Source organism: Canis aureus, chromosome 38, assembly GCF_053574225.1.
Source record: "Canis aureus isolate CA01 chromosome 38, VMU_Caureus_v.1.0, whole genome shotgun sequence".
In the NCBI taxonomy this organism is placed as follows: domain Eukaryota; kingdom Metazoa; phylum Chordata; class Mammalia; order Carnivora; family Canidae; genus Canis; species Canis aureus.
In genome coordinates, this window is record NC_135648.1 from 7,192,102 (window position 1) to 7,214,342 (window position 22,241).

General features: G+C 49.1%; 1 long non-coding RNA gene and 1 other non-coding gene across 2 annotated transcripts; one reads left to right on the forward strand and one right to left on the reverse strand.

Annotated features, from left to right (window-relative positions):
• Positions 1–73, reverse strand: TRNAT-UGU (transfer RNA threonine (anticodon UGU)). Its single transcript has one exon. It is a non-coding gene; the product is annotated as a tRNA-Thr (tRNA).
• Positions 74–5,759: 5,686 nt separating this feature from the next.
• On the forward strand, positions 5,760–8,624 carry LOC144307067 (uncharacterized). The gene is made up of 3 exons (XR_013374029.1): positions 5,760–6,138; positions 7,869–7,977; positions 8,205–8,624. It is a non-coding gene; the product is annotated as an uncharacterized LOC144307067 (long non-coding RNA).
• Positions 8,625–22,241: the final 13,617 nt, after the last annotated feature.

A 22,241-nucleotide genomic window follows, 5' to 3' on the forward strand; every position in this document is an offset into this window, starting at 1 on the left:
AGGCCCCAGCGAGGATCGAACTCGCGACCCCTGGTTTACAAGACCAGTGCTCTAACCACTGAGCTATGGAGCCTGCTCGTTACCTGGGCTGCTCCCGTTCAGGGACTTTGGAAGCAATATTGCGTTAGCTGGCAGCCTGTGCAAACCACTGACCTCATGCATCCATTATCAGTGATGATCCGAAAGACTATGAATTGCTAGAGAAAAGTGCCTACAGTATGACAAGCATTAAAAAAAAAAAATCCCAAAGTCAAGGTCCTATGTCTAGGATTACAAAACACTAAGTTATGCCACTGACAAGGGCTGGCAGGGAACATGCAAAAATTGAATCGTGTTCTGGTCCTAGTCTGAGTGGTTCTTTTACGTGTGAAAAAAGCCTGGGAGCCGTTGTTTATATGACACATTGTATCAAGTTTAGTACTTCCAGGGAAGTTATGGGGAGTGTCTTTGCTTCTCATAAATTAGATAAGCTATTGATTATGGATGAATTAATGGGGTTAACAGTATTTATGGAGTCCTGGCACACCCCTGGACTTTGGAGATAGGGTGGATGAGTAAAGCTGCGTCCCTGCTCTTTCTTTAATGGCTGGGATCATAAAACTATGCCTCATTCTTTTTTGCTTATTAATGAACTGTTTGCCCAAAGAATGAAGTTATGGTTACAGCATGACCCATTCCTGCAGGAAGGAGAGAATGGAGGCCGTGCAGCCCAGTGCTCTGCGGGCCTCTCTCCTACAAGTGTCTGCTCACCTGCACTTGCTCAACAAAACCCTTCCTGACCTTCTGTTTGAAACTGCACCATGGTCCTTATCCTGTCCCTTTTACCCCGTACTACGTTCCCATTAGGTAATGTGCTTTATTGAGGCCTAAGGGTTTTGTTTTATAACCAGAATAGTGTGTAGCACATAGTAGGTACTCAATAAATGCTGAATGACTGACATCTATGTTAATTTTGTAAGCTAGGAGAAATCAGGAAAGTGCTTGGGGAGAAGGCTTCTCATCTCAGTTCCACTTGCACCGCCTCTGCATCCAAGCTGGAATTTGGCTAACACTCTTTGCATTGCCACACGGTTCTGGAGGCTACGAGTCCGATTCAAGATGTGGGTGTGGGCAGGGTGGTTTCCTTTGGAGGGCTCTGAGGGAAGGACCCATCTCAGCCTCTCTTCTTGGCACTTATAGACGGCTGGCTTCTCTCTGTGTTTCTTAACATTCTCTCCCCTCCGTGCGTGTCAGTTCTGTGTTCAAATTCCCCCACTTTAGGGGGATCCCTGGGTGGCTCAGCGGTTTTGTGCCTGCCTTTGGCCCAGGGCGCGATCCTGGAGTCCTGGGATGGAGTGCCGTGTCGGGCTTCCGGCATGGAGCCTGCTTCTCCCTCTCCTCTGCCTGTGTCTCTGCCTCTCTCTCTCTCTATGTCTATCATAAATAAATAAAAATAAATTTAAAAAAATTCCCCCACTTTATAAGGACGTCAGATTAGATTAGGACCCCCCTCGCTTTAACTTGACCACCTCTGTGAAGACTCTGTCTTCGCATTGGTCACATCCTGAGGCACTGGGGTTAGGGCTGTCACTTGAGAATTTTGAAGGGACACAATCAGTAACAAATGCAGGCAGGCATTCAGTTAAGGCAGGAGCAAGGCCTCCTTCATTCCCTGACTGCCTCTGTTAGCAGAACTCACCAGCAACCTTCACTTGCCTCCCCCTCTCTTTCCCCAGACAAATGATAAATCCCCAGCAGCCCCCCAGCAGGAGGAGGGATGTGATAGAAAAATGGAACCTCTCCTTCTCTCATCTCTAACTTGTGAACTGTAGGATAAAGCTTACAAAGATGAAAGGACAAGGTGAAAAAAAGCTAGGCAGGGTGGACATCCTATGAAGACTTCAGTCTGCTTTTGTGTAGCACGGCCTTAAAGAAAAAGTCTGGGAGAGCTTTACATTGAATCCTAGGACCCCTCTTTCTTCTCCCTGTCCCCTCTTCCCCCCTGTGGGGGCTTATGGAGCACTTAACCATGCATCCACCACCTTCGAAATGGAGGTGATCATTTTGGTTCTATCTCACAGCAGTCCAGGAAATTCAACCCAATAATGAACTTGAGAGTGCTGGGAAATTGTGAAGTGCCAGAAGCAAACACGATAGGAAGGGGAGGCATCCTAGGGTCCGGTTTAGGTGGAGGGAGAGGACAAGATGGAAACAGAAGTCTCAGCAGCATCCCTTTGCTGTTCTATTTCTTTTTGCTTGTAGGTGAGAGTTTCCTTTGCTCACCCCGGCCCTCATTTTCTCCACAGGAGTCTACTGTAGCCCTGGGGCTCGAGGAAGCAGGACAGACAGCTCCCCCCCTCCCCGGCTTGGGGCAGGGGCTCCCACCCTCTCTCGCCCTCTCCTTGGACTCACTGTCCTGTGTCTTCTCCTCCTGGAAGCAGGCCATGTTCTGTCTCCAAAGTCAAACTCAAGGTCAGAGGGTGTGAGGGTGCAAGGGCCAGGAAGGACTTCCAAGCTTATCTAGCTGGGCTTCATTTTGAAGACAGGGAAGCATTGGCCCAGCAGTGGAAGGGGCTTGCCACATGGTGCAGTGCAATGGTCACAGAAGGCACATCGCAGTTGTGGGGGTTGGGACTTTCCATGGTTTTTGTTTCCTACTCAAAGGTTGGCCAAAGAAAGTTAAAAAACAAAACAAAACAAACAAAGCACAAACACATGTATAATCTAGCCAGCCAACCCACCACCCAAAACAGAGGGCAAAGGGGCTTTCTAAATTCATCCAAGAAAACGGTAGGCTCTTTAGTGCAGAACCTGGGGATGGGGGTGAGGTGGTGGTGGTGGTGGTGGGTCAGGACGGGGAAGGAGGGAAGGAGGTAGAGGGTCCTTCCTCTGTTCTGGTCCCTCCCTACACCCACCCACAACCCAGCTAGAGGTGGAGGGTAGAGGATAGGACCCCTGTGGCCAGCAGAAACCCAGAGGGAAGGAGGACCAAAGCTAAAGAAGGAGAGGGGGCAGGAAGCAAGTTGCTCTTCATGTTGCTTTATAAACCCAACACAGATTTACATGAAGCCGGCCACCTGGTCCAGTGTCTGAGCTCTTCCACCCCACTCCCCGCCAAGCCCCTTTCCCACTGTTGGATGCCCCAGGGCACAGACGGGGGGCTTTAGAACTTGGGGTGCTGGGGTCAGGGACTCTGGTTCCAGCTGACCCTCTCCTCCCAATTGCCTGGATACTTGGCAGGAGGGGCTGTAGCATCCTCTAGAATAACTCAGGGCATAACCCTTCTCACCATCCCAGATGGGAAAGTCTTTGGGTAGACAGCTCAGAAAGTGGGTAGGCAGCTCAAAGGTGAACACCTGCCAGACTTAGGTGGGCCCAATGGAATGCACTCACTTATTAAAATCATTGTACCCAAATTCATCTCCTGGATATTGATCTTATCCCACACCAAATAGCCCTCTCTTGGGTAGGTTTTTAGTAAGATTGCTGGGTTTTTGGGTGGAATTCATGAAAGGACTACAATTTTGCATCCGGAGATAATGTGCACCAGTCGTGCAGGGATGGCATTGGGTGGGAGTGCTCAGCCACTTGGCAATTGGACAGGGGCAACCAGTGGTGTTTAGGTTGTTCTGAAAGGGAGGAGTCGGGAGGGGTGAAGACTGAAGAGAAGGATGGAGAAAATGCACCCCCAGCCCCACCACCTTGATACCTGGCTTGCAGAACGAATTTACTAGCTCAAAGTCCTGTTTGGTGGGCTCCCCCAGCCTTGCGTGTCCTCACTTCCAGATCCAAAGAAGGAAGCCAGCGGGCAGGGGAAAGATCTCGGGCCTTTGAGGTCTAGTAGACCTGAGTTCGAATCTGGGGACCTGTGGAGACACCTGGTCACTGCAGGGGGTGACCGGCCACTCCTGGATGGACCTGGTTGCCAGCCCAGCTCTGCGCCCTGCTGGAGGCACCGGGGTTTCCGTGCTTCCAAGGCTCCCGGTCTTCACCGGTGCGGTGGGGCCAACAGGTGGATGCGGCTGCGAGGGAGGTGGTCAGCCCGGTGGCCTGGCCTCCCCGCCAGGTGCTGCCCACCTGGACGTGCGCGGCCTGGTCTGCTTTCCCGCCTTCCCTCAGGTTGCAGTAGCGGGGCTGTCCCTGGCCCCGGACCAAGCCATCCCTCCTCGTTCTGTCCTCATCGGGATCCCAGCCGTCCCCTTTCTGCCCTTGATCCCGGGGACATCCAGCCTCTCTCTGTCCCCTGGACCCTTCCCATCGGCTTTTAGCACGCTCCAGTCTCTCCCACAGAAAGCATCACATGAAAGAGAAGGGAATACGAGGCCTCCACTCCAGTGAGTTGCTTGCCCTGGTTCCCTCCCTCAGCTGCCACTCACTCAGCTGGGCCTCTGCTCCCCACCCACCCTGGCTCTACGTGTGTAAAACCTTGGTGAATTGGCTGCACTTGACCCCACTGACCACTTTCTCCTCCTTGAAGACTGTCTTCTGTGTCCCTTATGGCCCACTTCCCAGGAAGCTGCTTCTCAGCCCTCCTCTCCCTGGGGCAGGGGTAGGTGTGCAGGGGCCAGCCTGCCTGCCTTGAGCTGTGCTGCTTCTCCTGCCAGTTTGTGAGCCAACGCAGATGTGGTCTCTGCTCTTGCAGAACCCCAGGGGGCCAGAGGGGGGAAGCCACTGTCATTTGGAGAATTGTTGGTATCATGGGGTCCATGGCCGGTGGGAAAGAGGAACAGTGGATACAGACAGCCCGGTTTCCTCGCATATAAAACCAAATGATGATGATGACGATGATGATGATGATGATGATGATAAAATGTGAACAACAATAATGTGAACAACAATAGCCTCTCATGGGGGTACTTGGGAAGAATAAATGAAGTGATGTGTGTACACTTGATCTTAGCCAAAAGGCCGAGAAGCGATTGTGATGTGTGTAAATGCTTTACCCAGGACCTGGCATCCGGGAAGTGCTTCATGATGCACACTGCTTGTACTCCTAGTTGTACCTGGAAGTACTGTGTGAAGCACCCCCTGTCGTAAGAGGGTCTCTCCCAGAAGGCTGGGTGGCAGTAGGCAGAGGAGGGGATACAGAGCATGGGGCTCACGGGGCCCAAGAGCCCCTTCTCTGCAGCCAAAGCTCCTCTCAGGCACCCGCTGAGTGAGACGTTATCACTTTCCTTTGGGAGCTGACACAGGAGTGGGTGAGTCATGTCCAGAAAGGGGAGCTTCCCTCACCTCTTGAAAGACCATGGATTAGAATGAACGTTATTAAGGTCAGACAGGGCAAGGGCTCAACGAAGCCAGGAAGAGGATCGTCTTTCAGATGACGCAGCTGTCTTTCCCCTGCTCCCTGCACTCCTTTGGAAGAGTTTCCGGCCCCTGGCCAGTGGGGTGGGGGAGCCCTACTTGCCTACTTCCAGAATGGTACTAGAAATGGTTAATTCTGGGGCCAGATGGCAGTTGAGACCCTGAGGGCCTCTCAGAAAACTGTTCAAAGCTTTTGGGGCAGTCTTATGAGACCGAGAAGCTCTCTTATGTCCCATGATCCTGGTGGGAAGGGGGAGAAAAAGCCATCCAGCCTAAGGGGAGTTGGGCCTGAAGGCAGAAACACAGACCTGGAGAGTCTTAGAGTCCATCCAGCCCCATGGGTCTCAATTCTGGCTGCACATTGGTTATCTTGGGGCTTGAGGAATGTCATTGCCCAAGCCCCGGAAATTCTGGCTTATTGGTTTGGGGTGAGGCCTAGGCATTCCTCTTTCAAATGTCCCCACGTGATTTCCGTGTGCAGCCACGGCTGAGAGCCTGATCTAACCAGTCCTTTTTATCTTGTAGATGAAGATAAAGGGATTTTGAGAGCTTAAGAAATTGACCCCAAATGAGGACTGTACAGTCAGTTATTGGCTCCAGGGTCTGAACTCAGACCAGGGCTCTCACCATTATCCTATAGCAACATCTCCTCAGCATTAACACTTAGGGTTGGTGTTCTTACAGAGAATAGCCATGATGTTTATGTCTTTAAAGATAAATCTGGATGTAGTATCTGAACAGTGTGAGCATACTTTACAAGGACCGTTGAGAACCAAGACTCTTCTGGAAACATCTGTGATCTATGGTCCGAGGATCTGAAGACGGTGATTAGCTCAGGTTGTGGAGTGACTAAAGGTTGGTTTTAAATGGTAACTCTTCCACTACGAGCTGTGTGACCTTGGCCACGTTATTTAACCTCTCTGAGCTTCTGTTTTTTTTTTTTTTTTTTTTATCTAACATGAATATTTCCTTAGAGAGTTAACACAGCTTGGTTTCTTGAATGCAAAGATTAAATAGAATATTGTCATCAGGCTCTTAACATACAGTTTATGCCTTTTAAGTGGGAGCAGTCATAGGAGTTGTTATTAGTATTATTTTTATAATCCGATGTATTTGCCTTCTAGAATAGCAGTTCTCAAGCAGGGAGATTTTGTACCCCCGGGGAGCATTTGGCCATGTTGAGAGATATTTTGGTTGACATAATGGGTGGGGAGAGAGATGCAACTGGCGTCTAGTGGGTGTTGGTCAGAGATGCTACTAAACATTTACAGCACGCAGAACAGGTTCCCCTCCCTCCCTGGCCACCTCCAAAGAGTTATCCCACCTTAGTGTACCAAGGATTAAAAAAAACCCTGTTCAAGGTATCTGAAAAGACTTGGGATTTAAATTTTTTTTTTTAAATTGGAATTCAATTTGCCAGCATATAGCATAACACCCAGTGCTCATCCTGCCAAATGCCCCCCTCAGTGCCCATCACCCATCACCTCCTGTCCACCTCCCCTTCCACTACCCCTTGTTCATTTCCCAGAGTTAGGTGTCTCTCATGTTTTACCACTCGGGGTTTTGAAGGCCAGAGCTGTTGGGTGGTATTAGGATCACAATTTTTGGTTCTTGCGCTGATGACGAAGCAGGGGGAACGGCGAGCCTAGGGGACAGTGAGCAGCTCCATCTCTGCTTTCATCTTCCACGGGGGGGATAGATTTTCTACCTCCTGGCGTGTGGGTTCCTGCGGCAACCTGCAGGCAGTAGTAACACTGGTGTTTATACCCCCTGAGAGGTGCTGTGAGGATAATCCCCAAACCTAGAGCTTGGGGACGCTGGTATGAACGGGCGTCAGTAGCGCCAAGACGATTGCATCAGGTCCCACGGGAGGGCTGTCTTGCCCCATGGTTGTGCTCTGGGCACCTGGGCCTTGCATTCGGTCTCCTGTCTCATGAGCTCATCATTTATAAATGACAAGCCACCCAAATTAGAAAGTATGACACCAAGCTGGCAAGTGGGAGCCTTACTCAGCTTTCTCGCTGGAGCCTTGTGTCTTAACTTATTTATCTTCAAAATAAGATAAGTGCAACCCTGCCAGGCCAGCTGTGTTCTGCGAGGAGAGGAGAAGGCCTGTAAAAAAGGCTCCCGAGGAGCCCTGAGCGGTCAAGGTTACCGCGGGGAGGGACGTGGGCTGCAGGGGGCGCGCGCGGGCACTAGGTGGCGCTACGTCCTCGCGGCGGAGGGCAGCCCTGCCCGGGACCCAGGGCCCCGAAGCTGCAAGACACCTCGAGTGAAAAATAGGGTACCAGGCAAGACTTAGTTCTTAAAATAAGTCAGCAGCCCAGTGAAGCAAATACTGCCATGGCAGGTACATTTTCTTGCTTGAACTGATGGAAAAGGGCAAGAACTGCCTACAGGCATCTGGCTACCGCTATCAAACGATAAAAAAAATAAAAATAAAAATAAAAATAAAAAGATGCAATTAAATGAAACCATGCAGCAGGCCCGGCCTCCGAAGAGGAGCAGAACCAGCCAGGCTGGGCCATACATAGGTCTGGGATCTGCCGGGGTTCCTCCCCGATGACTGTCGTGCAAATGTGCAGGTGCCACGTGGAGACCCTTCTCATGGCCTGGCTGGCTCTGCCCCGAGGAGGCCCCGGGCATCAGTGTCCGCAGGTGGGATGGGAGCAGGCTCGTTGCCCCTGTTGGAAGGTAAGCGAAGTGAGGATCGCAGGAGGGAGGCGGTGCATGGGAGTGAGGATGGGGAGGCGCTGAGGGTTGTTGTGGCATCGGGCCATCAAGCTGCTCAGGGGACCAAGTGCAGTCCAGTCTCCGCAGGGCTCTCCAACTCCCCTGTGGGTGGGGGTCGGACTCACTGGGTTGGACCAAGTTCACAATCTTCTTGACCTGTCCACCCTCTTGTCGCCCTCCCCATGGAGTCTCAGGGAGGCCGTGCTTTCTGAAGGGCCCCAGCGACAGGACGGAGAGGGTGGCTCTGAGCCCAGCAGTCTTGCGTTCCAGCTCTGCCGCCACCACCAACTGGCCCTTTGACCTTGGATATGTCATTTCACTCAAGCCTTGGTGCTGTCATATGTAAAGGGTGGATAAAATGGCCAGGAAGCTCGCAAGAACCGCTCCAAAGGAGCTCGCAGCAGTGGGAAACGGAGAAGATTTGCAGATAAAGGGGCCAAACAGCCCCGAGTGGCATCGTGGGAGGAAGTGTGACACCCAGCGGAGGGGCCTCCAATGGACACGGGCAAATGCCGTTTTCAACACTTTAAGCTCTTTTTCATCTTTGCTTGTGGCTGCCTAGCCGTGGTCCCTACCCATGCTCAGTAAATTGTTGCAGTTCTTCTGTTTCTTGGCCTCTAATGATGGAACAGTAGCTGTTACGGTCGGAGAAGCGAGCACAGAGCACGAGCACTTTAGGAATACTCATCCCCTCAGTTTAATGTGTGCAAGCACCTGTGAGGCAAGTATTCTCACACGCAGGGGACGTGTGAGTCACTGTGGACAGCCCTCTGGCAGGTGGGCAGGAGGGCCTGGAGGCGACTCAGGTCTGCCAGAGGAAGCAGCTGGGCACACGACTCAGCTGCCACATATGAGAAGCACAGGTTCCGCCTTTTTCCTCAGATTATAGAATGTCTCAAAGCTGCCCTGGAAAGAATATACCATGAGCTCCTGTTTGATCATGAACAATACTTCAAAGGACATACAGACGCACCCCCCCCCTTTCACGTAGGTGCAGAGCTTTGTTTCTATCCCCAGTTGCACACCTTCATTGTGTTATAAACACCCATGGACTCAACTGGGTGTCCTGCAGAGTGGCTCTCCTCATGGCCAGCTAAGACATTTGCCAACATGTGAGGGGACATGAGCCTGCTGGTCCAGGTCCAACCAAGGGAGCTCCTGTCTGCTCCTTTTTGGTTTAGAATAGGCCAGACTCCTAACCCTGGGATATTAAACCAGGGCTGTCTGGGCCAGTGATGCTTCAGGGTTGAACACTCACCTTCCTGCAGTGACAAAGTGGTAGAGGATCTTAGCACCCTTCTGAGGTCAAAGCTTTGGGTTGGAAGTGGTTCTTCAGATAATCTTGACTTCTAATTGGTTAGTATCTCACTGTCACGCAAAGCTCATTTCAGGCCCCTTTATTTTTATTTTTATTTTTATTTTTATTTTTTTATATAAATTTATTTTTTATTGGTGTTCAATTTGCCAACATATAGAATAACACCCAGGTTCATCCCATCAAGTTCAGGCCCCTTTAGAGTCAAGAATCACCTTGTCTTTCACACTTTGTCTAAAAGTCAAGCCTCTTGGACCTGATATCTGAGCTTTGCCAACTTGCTTGTGCCCTAACTGATGACACATTTGCCACCAAATGTGTCATCAGTTTCAAGGAGGGTGCCTTGGGGAAGGGAACTAACATTTATTGAGGGCACACTGTGTTTCAGGTACTTATTAGGTGCTTTATATGAATTTATTTATGTAATTAGCCTGATTTAGAGATGTCTTCAGCAATTAGCCGATTTAGAGATGTCTTTAAGGATGACCTTGTCTCTAATTAGGCAGCTTGCAAATGTACTTGGGTTTAAAGCTCAGATCTGAGCTTTTTCCCAGTGCATTGAAGTGTATGCCTTAATCAACACATATTTAAGTATCTTTTCTGCAAGAAGTTCTGTCCTGGGTAACCTTGAGCAATACAAGGACATGTGGGCCACGGTTCCTGCCCTCGGGGAATTACCACACAGTGTGGGAGGAAGATTTACATGGACAGGAGTTCATGAGTAATATCAAGTATCACAAATGCCCAGTAGGAACAGATGAAGTGTTCACTTGAGGGAGAGACACCTGGGTGGTCAGTGGAGGTTCATGAAGAAAGTGGGCAATGAGTTAGTTCTTGAAATAGGTATAAGATTTGGCTGGAGCCAGATTGGGCAGATTACAAGTGGAGTTCACAGGATGTGCCCCAAGGACCCAGAGTCAAGTGGTTTCAGTGCTATTGATTCCTCTGGTGGAGAGATGGTTGACCCGAGCAAGGTGGGGACCCTTCTTCCCACAGTCTTGTTTAGAGCTTGGTTTCCACATCCCCAGAATGGCTCAGGGTGGGGGTTCCCTAGAGAGGGACAGTCAACTGGATGACCTCAGTGACCCCAACTTGGTCTCCCAAATCCAGGAGGACTGGTAGGATTTTCAAGTCTCTCTCTCAAACCACAACACGGTCATGTTATTGCCTGCAACTCCCTGTCCCTGGGGGGACAGAGGATCTAGTCTGTGGACGTCCGTGCTTTCTTTCTCCCAATTGTCCCTGTGGCCGTGAGCCTCTTATCCTGCAAATCCCGGGGCAGCAGAGTGAGAAGGACACAGACTCTGTATCAAGCAGCCTTATCACTTACTTGCTGTTTCACCTTGGCCGAGTTGTATACACTGTGGTCTCCTCATCTGTAAAATCCAAATTAATACTAGTTTCTGCTTTTTAGGGTTACCCTGAAGTTTAGGTTGGATCACACGTAAAACCATTTTATACAATCCTGGTCACCTTAGCTCAGTTAGCTCTTGGCTGCTCTGATGAAATGCTTGTTGTTTGAAACAAGTCCTCACAAGATGGCCTCAGTATCTGAATTATTCTCTTCCCATTGACTTATTGAGAACAGGTTGACCATCTTTGCTTGTAGACTTTCCAATTTCTTTATTCAAATGACAAACCGAGAGCCTTACAACATTACTGGGTGTCCAGTGATGAACGATCCTTGTGAGTGTGCCCTTGGGTGCACACCATGGGCTGGGCTGGTAGGCTGTTCCCAGGTGCTCTACAGAGGGGTGGGGAGCAGAAGCTCTTTCCATGTGGTGGCCAGTGACTTCCAGGATGACCTCAGAGCTGGTGAACTGGTGGTTTCTGGGAGTCTTGACCTGCGGCTGCCTTCTCTCTGCCGTGGACTTACCTCTCTGTCTTCTCGGTGCCCAAACATCAGCCACCCACCCATACACCTTCTGTTTGTGAAGGTGCCCCAAGAGACCTAATAAGAACACAACACCCCATTCCTGGGTGTGGCTCCCTCCTTTGGGCTGCGGTTTGGGAATGTTCTCTATGGACAAATCCTTCCTGCTTTGAGTGCCATATATCAGGGCTCAGCTCTGGCTACGTGTTAGAACCACCTGGGACCTTTGAAAAGCTGCCGATGTGCTGGAGCCCACCCTGGACCACAGGATCAGTGTCGGGGTGGGGCCTGGGCATCCGTGTATATTTGACTTTTCCCAGGTGGTTCTAGCAGCATCAAGATTGAAACAAGTTCTTGTCAAAACCTTAGAGGAAAGAATCTCCTTAGACTTTGCCTTTCAGCAGGCAGTTTGTTGGTGATCGTTGGTGGGATTGTCTCAAAATGATTTCCCAGGTTTTTTCCTTAAACTTCCCCCCGAGGGTTTGAAGTGTTTGGTTCAGAAGACCTTATTCTCAGATACAGCTTCTGGCATTTTGTTGCAAGTGAACTTGCTTTTTATTTTTTGATGAGTTCTGAAAGCTCTGCAGAGATGTAAGAAGTACTTGCCTGTAAAATGGGACCAAAGTAAAAGACGATTTCTCACCCATAAGACGGGAACATAAGAGAAAAAATGAATGGGGCTAATTAATGGAAGAAATCAAACTTTATTAAGTACTTATGTGCCGTGTATTTTGCTTAGTGTGTGTGTGTGTGTGTTTATGTACACACACATATATACAAGATGAATAGGATTTGTTACTACATTGAAGGAAAAAAGTCCACCTGCCGGGAATTCACAAGCAGGCCAGTAGTAAACACTGCCGGCTTGGAGTTTGTGTGGCCTCTGCAGCCAGCCTGTCTGGTCTGGTTTTGATTTCTGTCTCTTAAACTTTTGAAAAGGCATCAGACCTTGATGTACCTTAATTTTTTCATCTGTAAAATGGGGGACAAGACTCAGGGCTTGTCAACTGGGTTGTTGTGAGGATAAGGTATGTAACATATATAGATTTTGTAGATAATGCCTGGTAAAGAGGAAGCCCTAGGTGCAGGAGAGTAATTACCCTTGGGGGGTGACAACACGAGCCAGGACCACATCTCCCATTTTCAACGATATTCAAAGACTTGGAAATGGCAGCACAATGATGAGTGAGGTGGGCGCCCTGCATTTCAGATGTAGGGAGGTTGGTGGTTCTGTTCTTTTCTTTTCTTTTCTTTTCTTTTCTTTTCTTTTCTTTTTTCTTTTCTTTTCTTTTCTTTTCTTTTCTTTTCTTTTCTTTCTTTTCTTTTCTTTCTTTTCTTTTCTTTTCTTTCTTTTTTTTCTTCTTTTCTCTTTTCTTTTCTTTCTTTTCTTTCTTTCTTTCTTTCTTTCTTTCTTTCTTTCTTTCTTTCTTTCTTTCTTTTCTTTCCTTCTTTTCTTTCTTTCTTTTTTTAGATTTTATTTGTTTGTTCATGAGAGACACACAGAGAGAGGCAGAGACACAGGCAGAGGGAGGAGGAGGCTCCCTGCGGGGACCCTGGGATCACGACCTGAGCCGAAGGCAGATGCTCAACCACTGAGCCACCCAGGTGCCCCTTGGGGGTACATTTCTTTCACCATCCCTAGCCTACCTGTGATTTAGATGCTGTGAGAACCTCCTTGGGTATGTTTTTAACCTTTGTGAATCTCGATGTTTTCATCTGTTAAATGGGAGACTGTCTTTCATCAAGCTGGCATGAGGATAAGACCTCCACACGGGGCTCCTCCACCTAAGTGCTCAGCAGACGGGTCTTTATTCTGCAGCGAGGAGCGTGTGCCTCCCTGGGGCCAGGCCCTGCCCTCCACGTGGGGGTGTTACTAAGTGTGGAGGAAGGCTGCTGGAGGCAGCTGGGGTGGGGGTGGAGGGTGGGGAGATGAGGCTTTTGACATTGAAACTGCGTAACATTAATCCTTATTTTCAAAGCTCTTTTCTCCAGTTCATCTACCGCTCCCCAGTTGATACGATTGTACTTTGCGTGTGACTTGGCAGGATTAAGAGTGCCACTGGATTCAGGGGACAGTGGTGAAGGTGAGCCGTCTGACATTCTCATCTGCACGACGGGATAAACTGTCCTTGAATCTAATCCACACTCTAAAGTGTAAAGCTATTAGGCAGGTCTCTAGGCAGAGCTTTATTGGACCGGAGTGTCTAGAGTGGCTCTCCATACCTGATAGATAGTTGGGAAAGACTGAGCGTGCATATTAATTCCCTTTTTCTGCAAAACGAAACCCACATTGGCGTGGTCCCAGCTTCTTTCAGGACAACGCAGGATCTATGGCTGATGTGCGGAAGCGATCGGGATCGCACAGTGCACTTTTCAGGCTCACCGATGGCCTTGGGGACCCCGTGCCCTCCTCCCAGGGCGGTTGCTCTCCGGCTGAACTGCTCTAACTGGCTGTTTCTAACTCTGCCCTCTGAGGGCCCTGGGAGTCCTCAGCCTGCTTCCTCTATGGGGCTCTGCAAAGTTGAGAGGATGGCTGACGATCTCTCTGCAGCTACGAATGGGCTCAAAAATCTCTATAAAGAGTAAATTGGATGTAAAGCATAAACTCAGAGAAGATCCTAAACACCATGCTTAACCATTCGCCCCTCTCTTTTCTTTAGCTTTTGACTCCAATTCCTCCCTGAGACATAAGCACTGAGGGACGTCAGCAGAGATGTGAGCAGTGAAGGCTGAGGCAGTGGGTACCACGTCTTGGAAAAAGTCAGGGTTGGAATGAACAGTCATTTTCTGCAGCAGTTTAGGGGAAGACGGCCTCGTTTGGATTCTCTGTTTTTGGTGATGGCTTCTCTGAAGGGAAATGGTGGCCATTTATAGACTCCAGAGGAAGGGGGCATCTGTGCCCTAGATGTGACATTTAATTGCTAATTTCCTTTAATTTAAAATCTCATTTCCTCAATGACAAGCCAAGGACCTGTGCCCTAGAGTGATATTCCAGGAAGAGAGTTTTGTGGTCACAGGGGCCTGGGAAGCCTGAAGACTACAGTGCCTCTTGGAAATTCACAGCTCCTGTTGGCTGTTAAGGCCCTGAGAAGTCCTGCAGAGAAGAGAAGGGTGCTAATTTGTTTCACCAAGCACTTCACAAACTTCTTTGAGTACAAAACCCATTTTACATGTTATCATACCCACACTTTGGGAACCTGGATTACAGTGAAGGGAGTAGCATTTTCCCGAGCTTTATCCTTCTCAGGAAACATGCTGGATGTTTTATAGACATTGTCTTATTTATGTCACGTATTGGCCTTCTGAGCTGCACATTTTCATTTCCATTTTACAGATCAAGAAACTGAGGTTTAGCGAAGCCAAGGAGCTTGCTCACAGTTACGCAGCTAGCGAACGGCGGAGCTGAGATTTGAACCCTGCACCGTGTCACTCCAGATGACAATCTTTTTTTACCTGGTCCCTCTTCATGATGCCTCTTGCCTTTTTAACCAGTGAGATGGAAACAGGTAGATACAAACAGTAAAGGACTTAGTTAGGGGTCAGTCAGGTCCAGGTTTGGCTTTGTTTTGTCTTCCCCATGGCTACAGTCAAGATCTTCCACCTTGTAGGGCTCTCTCTCTGTCATGAGACGTAGTTGAGAGGTGGCCAGATCCCACAAACCCCGGGACCCCTGTGAAGAAGGGGCAGCTGCCCTTGGGCCCAGAGTGCAGGTGGATCAACCAAGTCCCACGGCTTTTATAAGGATCCTCAAGTAATTTCACCAAGTTGCTTCCCTTTCCCATCTGCTGAAACTGTGGGTTATGAAACGTGTCCCCAAGTTCTGCTAAAGAATCACTTGCCAACAGGAGCCAGGAGGATAAAGATGTTGGATGAAGCATCCTGCTCCTGCCAGGGGTCTGTGATTGCCGGGCTTGGATGCCCTGCGTGGGGGGGGGGGGGTGCTCCTGCCTGCTGGTGCTCGGGGGAAGGGGCTTGTGAAGCAGGCAGCCGGGCTGGCGGGGTCAGGCTGGTGGCCAGAGGATAGGGGACACGGTTGCTGCTAAGCCAGGCTCTGAGGCCCTTCTCCTGCTGTGCAGGGGGCTCTCTGCTCTTCCTGGCATGTTGTTGACCCCTTGCCCCCCACTGGTGTTATAAGGGTTTTTAAAATTTTTATTTATTTATTCATGAGAGACACACACACAGAGGCAGAGACACAGGCAGAGGGAGAAGCAGGCTCTATGCAGGGAGCCCAATGCGGGACTCGATCCCAGGACCCCAGGATCACATCCTGGGCCAAAGGCAGACGCTCAACCACAGAGCCACCTGGGCGCCTGAAGCTCATCTTTCACCTCAACCCCCTTCTGACTGTGCCCCTCCGGCCTGGGCAGCATGGAAGTGATGGGCAGGATCCTTACTTCTTCCCGAACCTTCGGAGCAGGCAAGCCCTCAGGTACGGGCTGCACCAGATGCCCCCACTGTTTGGGGAGAGGCCTTCTGCAGGGATGTCAGGGCCCAAATATATGCAGCGTCCAGAGTGGCCATCGAAAGCAAAATAAAGGAGATCTCTATGTGTGCCAAGATGTCACACCTCAGAGATTTAAAGCTGGACAAAGCGACTTGCTGACCTCCATATGCTCACAGGGGGCACATCCATCTTCCCCTAAGTAATTCTCTGGTCTCTCCCTGACACTCCAGCTGGGCCCGACTCTGTGAATAAACACCAGCCCGAGCCTGCTGGTCACTGAGAGGCTCGGCTTGCTGCAAGAGGCCCAGGCTTCCCTGGAATAGGATGCATGAAGATTTTGCTTGCTTTTCTCCCCTATTTGTCTTAATCACACAGAGTGATTAGGGAATAATAGGTTTCTAGGGAATAATGGCAGGGAAATGTCATGGGAGAGAACCAAGGGAATGGGAATGATGGTGACCCATGCTGGCTCAGTGGCCTGTGGGGTCCTTCTGGTGCTCTTCACCAAGACCTCTGCAGAGCCAGTGGGGTCAGGCAGGCGTTTGTGGTGGGTGGACTGGGGAGTGAGACAGCCTGAGAGACAGACTGGGTGAGCAGACCTGACAAGCTTGTGGACCAAGGAGCACAAGCCAGGAGAGAGGCAAGGTCCCGGGTGCCAAGAGGCCCAGGGAGCGGAGCAGGGGACGGGACCTGTGTACCATGGGTGCGGCCCAGAGGCCAGGCTGTAGGGTCTCAGGGTGGTGAGATGAAGACAAGGCTTCCAGAGAGCCAAGGGCAGGGAAGGAGCTACACTTTTCCTCCTAGAGCCGTTCTCAAAGCCCCTAGAAGCCAGACTATGGAGGAAGAGGATGGTCGTGAACTTGTGGAAAGAAGATTGGGCTGGGAGCTTGACCCCAAACAGCAGGGTTTTATGAACCAACGCTTTTCTTTTCCTCCTGTTCCCTCCTCCTCTTTCCAGGTGGCCCCCACCCTTTCTGGCCAACCCACATGACTCCCAGCCTTGAGGGAGCGTGGGGTTGTGTGAGTTAGGGCTGAGGTGCTAATGGAGACAGGGCAAAGCTTCTGACGTTGGGCTGGACCGTGTGCCTGCTTCCCTGCGTCCGGGAGGTGGTGAGGATGGACGAGGGGCCTTCTGTCGGCTGCCTTTTCGCCTCCAAGTTGTCCACCTCTGTCTGGGGGGAGCTGAGGGGTCGCCACAGCCATCAGTGGAGTGTGATCGTCGTAGACAGGTTTGGAGAGGGTGAAGCCTATGTGGGACATTGAGTCAGGCTTTTGTCCTGCTTCCTGTGGGGACGGTAAGACACTCTGAGGTCACAGCAGAATTCTAGGTGACAGGGCTCTGGGTCGTTGGTGATCTGTCCCCACCTGGAGGGATCAGGACGTAGTGGCCGCCTGGTTGTCTGAGAGGCAAGGAAGGGGCCCAGGTGCCTCCGACGACTTGCTCCCTATTATGGTTTGGCAAAGGGAAGCTGGTCTGCAGCCCTGAATTCGAGGGATTCACTTCTCTCTTGGCATCACTGAATCATGAGGTCAGGGTGTTTATCTGGTGGGGTGATCAATCACACAAATCCTTTCTCCCTCCCATCGCTTGCTTTCTTCAAACACACGTCACAGCAGCAAACTGGGAAAACAAACAAAAGACAAGCCAAAACAAACAAACCAACAAACAACCCCACAGCAGCCTGGAGGCAAATCATTAAGCACTCAAGAATAGAAATGGTCTTCACAGGACCTCCTCCTTTTAACTGCCACCCCCATCCTTTCCATATTAAGGAAATTATTTTGAAAGCTGGAGTTTTCATTGTAGGAAGCCCCAGTTGGTGTTGCGATGGCTTCGCAAGACAGTTAGGAATAGGGTAATGCCAGGGAACACCTGCTTGGGGGGGATGGAGACCATTCTTTGCCTCCCACTGGGAGAGCTGCAGACCCTGAGCTCAGAAAGGGGCCCTGGGGCAAATGGGGGTCCCTGCCCTTAACCTTGGCTCTCTGGTTCCATTCGTTTCTGCTACTGTGTAAAATGCTTTTGGAAGCACAGTTTTTGATTTTGAGATCCTTTGTATTTTAAATTTTATTTTTAAAAAAGATTTTATTTATTTATTCATGAGAGACACAGAGAGACAGAGCAAGAGAGGCAGAGACACAGGCAGAGGGAGAAGCAGGCTTCCTGCAGGGAGCCCTATGCAGGACTGCATCCCAGGACCCCGGGATCACGCCCTGAGCTGAAGGCAGGTGCTCAACCACTGAGCCACCCAGGTGCCCCTTCTTTATATTTTTTAATGCTGGGTAGACCCCGGTGGCCTTGTCCTTGTAATAGCTCCGGATGCAGGAATAAAGGATCTATGCAAGGGAGCTATATTATTTAAAATAACAACTGAAAATTGTCAAGAAACATTTTATATTAATATCAAATCCTTTAAATAGGTCTTGGGTCCCTAAAAAGTCCTATATTGGAGTCATGAACTTCTAGGAATCTCACATCTTCATCCATCACTAGACAATCTGTTTCCATGGCCTTGGTGCCTGTAGATGCAGGCTCTCTGCTCAGTCATGGTGTCTTTGGGCAGGAGGGACTAAGAGTTGTTTATTCCTGCCACGCCTGAGTGCTTTGCATTTATCATCTCACGAGGTTCCTCTGTCCTGTCTCCCCACCCTCGACACAGTTTGGTGTCTCTCCCTTTTGTGCAGGTGAGGACAGGGAGGCTGAGTCTGGGTCCTCTGTCCAGTATAGTCAGAGCAAAAGGGCAGGAGTTAAGAAGGGTCAACGCTGGGATTTGAGCCCAGGCTAGTCTGACTTGGAAAGCTTTGCTCTTTCCATTACACCCTGCCATCTTTCTATGGCTTTGGTTCCTGTTTTAAAGGTCACAAACACAACATATTCCACCTTTTCAGGTCAGGTGTGCCAAAATTCCAGGTTTGGCATTGGACCCTTGGACTCTGTGAATGCCTTTGAGGTGGAGCCTGTGATTTGCGTAAATGCTCCCCCTGCCTCTCACAGCTGTGTGCTAAGTTGGGTTGATAGGGCAGGTGGCACATAAGGTGGATAATTGATTTTCTTCTTATGAATATTCATTTGAGGTTACTTCTCCATCTGCTCTCCTTCTGCAGTTTCAAAATGGCCACTGGGTACTGAACAGGAGCATGTCTGTCCCTCTCCTTCTAGGTCACTCTTCGTACCACTGGAGGAACAGGGCTGAGCCAATTACTTTTGGAAGGCCAGAACAGAGAACACTGGGTGAATTGCCTGGGCTTGGGGCTTTTCCAGATTGTATATTCTTAATTGTATTGAGCTCTTTGGAGCCATCTGATGAATTGATTCTCAGCATGGCCATCTGTACAGAAATGCAGGGCTGCTTGCAGGACCGGGAGGCAGTTATGCCCGAGTTATGTGGCTGAGCCCCTGGGGCAGCTCTCAGAAGGGGAGAACTCATAGGTCGCCAATAATAGTCTATGATGGAGAAGAAGAGCCATAAAGTGCAGAGGCCTCATTAGTTTTGATGGATCTGGCCCAAAATAATATAACATATTAGTCCCTTGTGTAAAAGCCAGGCTAAGTACCAAATAAAAATGTCCCTTTGGGCCTGTAGGAACTGACTCTTGGGGGAGGAAAAATTCGGTGACCCTCTTGCTATGGTTCAAGGGTTCAGAAGTGACTAAGTTTGTGTTGAAGCCACGTTTTTGCCTCACAACAGGGTGTTTACCTGATATCCTGTCAACAGGACTGAATATTGAATGACTCTTCCCCCATCAATGATATTCCTAATAATGACCCCTCAAGATAGAAATACTTGAAGAAGCCCCTCCTCTCATTACATATGGACAAATCTTGTTCACTGAAGTTTTAATGTAAAATGCATTTCATAGGTCCAATTCTGGGGAGGATTACAAAGTGTGTTTTTCTTCCCTCCACATCACCAAGCAATTCGTGGACACTAGCTGGGGGTCCTACAACTCAACTCAATTCTGGAACTATCTACCTGGAGATAGTATCAGATCCCACAGGTTGAAGGCTCAGTCTTCCACTCCAGGTGCCAATTTCAGGTCCATGTTGTCACCTGTACATCTGACCTTCTCCATAGGTTTGATTATTTTGCTAGAGTGACTCATAGGACTTAGGACACTAGTGTACTTGCTAGGTTATCAGATTATTACAAAGGATATAAGGATATGAATGAACAGCCAGGTAAAGGATAGGAAGGATGACTCTATGTCCTTTGAAATTCGGGACCCCATACAATGGCACATGGAAGCATTCTGGTTCATCAACCTGGAAGCTTTTCAAACCCTGTCCTTTTTTTGGGGGGGTTGGTTTATGGAGGCTTCATTACACAGGCAAATCATTGGCCATTGGTGATTGATTCAATCTCCAGCCCCTCTCCTCTCCCCAGACATCAGTGGGGAGAATAAAAGTTCTAATCTGCTATTCAGGTTGGCTCCCTAGGCAACCATCCTTGGTTCCAAAAGTCACATTATTAAAAGAGAGAGAGAGAGAGAGAGAGAGAGAGAGAGAGAGAGAGAAATCATTAGAGACTCTTAAGGATAGAGAACAAACTGAGGGTTGATGGAGGGATGTGGGTGGGGGATGGGCCAGGTGGGGGATGGGTATTAAGGAGGGCACTTGATGTGATGAGCACTGGGTGTGGTATATAAGTGATGAACCACTGAATTCTACCCCTGAGACCAATATTATACTGTATGTTAACTAACCAGAATTTAAATAAAAATTTGAAAAGAGGGACACCTGGGTGGCTCAGTGATTGAGTGTCTGCCTTCAGCTCAGGCCATGATCCCAGGATTCTTGAATCGAATCCTACATTAGGATTCTTGCGGAGAGTCTGATTCTCCCCTGCCTCTGCCTCTGCCTCTTTCCATGTCTCTCATGAATAAATAAATTAAATCTTTAAAAAATTTTGAAAAGAGGGATCCCTGAGTGGCGCAGCGGTTTGGCGCCTGCCTTTGGCCCAGGGCGCGATCCTGGAGACCCGGGATCGAATCCCACGTCGGGCTCCCGGTGCATGGAGCCTGCTTCTCCCTCGGCCTATGTCTCTGCCTCTCTCTCTCTCTATGACTATCATAAATAAATAAAAATTGAAAAAAAATATTAAAAAAATTTTTGAAAAGAAAAAAACCCCCCAAACAAAAAACAAAAGTCACCTCATTAACATAAACCCAGTCATGGTAGAAAGGAGTTTGTTGTGAATAACAAGACACTCATTTTACTTTTATGGTTCTGAAGGGATTTCAATAACAGAGGGTAAAAGACCGAATAGAACAAAAGATATTTCCAGGGTGCCTCAGTGGCTCATTCAGTTAAACATCAAACTCTTGGTTTCGGCTCAGGTCATGATCTCACGGTCCTTGTGACAGGCTCCCACTGGGTGTGGAGCCTACTTAGGATTCTCTCTCTCTCTGCCCTTCCCCTCCACTCCTGGGCATGCCTTCTCTCTCTCTCCCTCTCTCAAGGAAAAAAAGATGCTCCCATTGCTCTTCTCAGGAAATTCCAAGTGTTTTGGGAACTGTGAGCAAGGGATCATAGACAAAGACCAAAATATATATTTATTATAAATCACAATATCCCACGAGGATACAAATTCTTTGGAAATTGTTAAGTTTTACATTGTATTTAGGAATACTCTCAGTATTGAGATAATTAGTACAATTTTGACCATGATTGACAATGTATAGCTTATTCTATATTTCCCTTTCAACGTTCATTCACTCCTCATTTACAATGAACTCTTTCATTTTTTCTTTACCCTTTGCCTGGCAAAGGGCAAAAACAACCAATAAAATTTAGAAGTTAGCATTATGTAAAAAAGAGCATTAATTGAGAATGAATCTTAGGCACTGTGATAGGCAGAAAAGATCTGGAGTCCTGGGTAAGAAACAGTTAGTGCTGGAATGGAACATACGTCTAGTGGGGGCACAGGCCAGGAAACCAAGCAGTGAATGCCTCAAAAAGGGGTACGTGGAAGGGCTTCCCACACTTGAGGGGCTCAGGGAATCTGAGGGATACGTGGATATTATCCAAAGGGGAGGGGTGCCTGAGGGTGAGAGAGAGTGCACTGTATTCCAAAAGAATGACTGCTCTTAAGGAGAGTGATGACTGCATTGCCTCTTTCTTTATAGGAGTCATCTTTGTGAACTTTTGGTCTACACCAGTGTTTCTCAATTGGGTTTCGCTATGCTCCTCCACCCCCAATTCCAGAGGCATTTGGCAACATTTGGAGACATTTTTGGGTTGTCCCAATTGGAAGGGTTGGACGCTACAGTCATCTAGTGGGTACAGGCTAGGGATAGTGGTAAGCATTCTATTCATGCAAAGGACAGTCCCCCAACAAAGGGTCTCAGGACCCAAATGTCAATACTGCTGCTGAAAAATGGCAATCCAAGTCTCTGCACCAATTCTCTACCTCTGATCTCCCTGCAAGAGCACTTTTGTAAGGAGATGGTAAGTGTGCCCCCTGGCTGGTAGTGGAGGGATATTGAGGCACCTGCCAAGAGCCTTTTCACAAGTTTGCCCCGCTAGATGCTGGAGGAGGGATTCCTCTCTGTCATTCATGTTCCTCTCTCTCCTAATATAAAGTAGTTAGCTA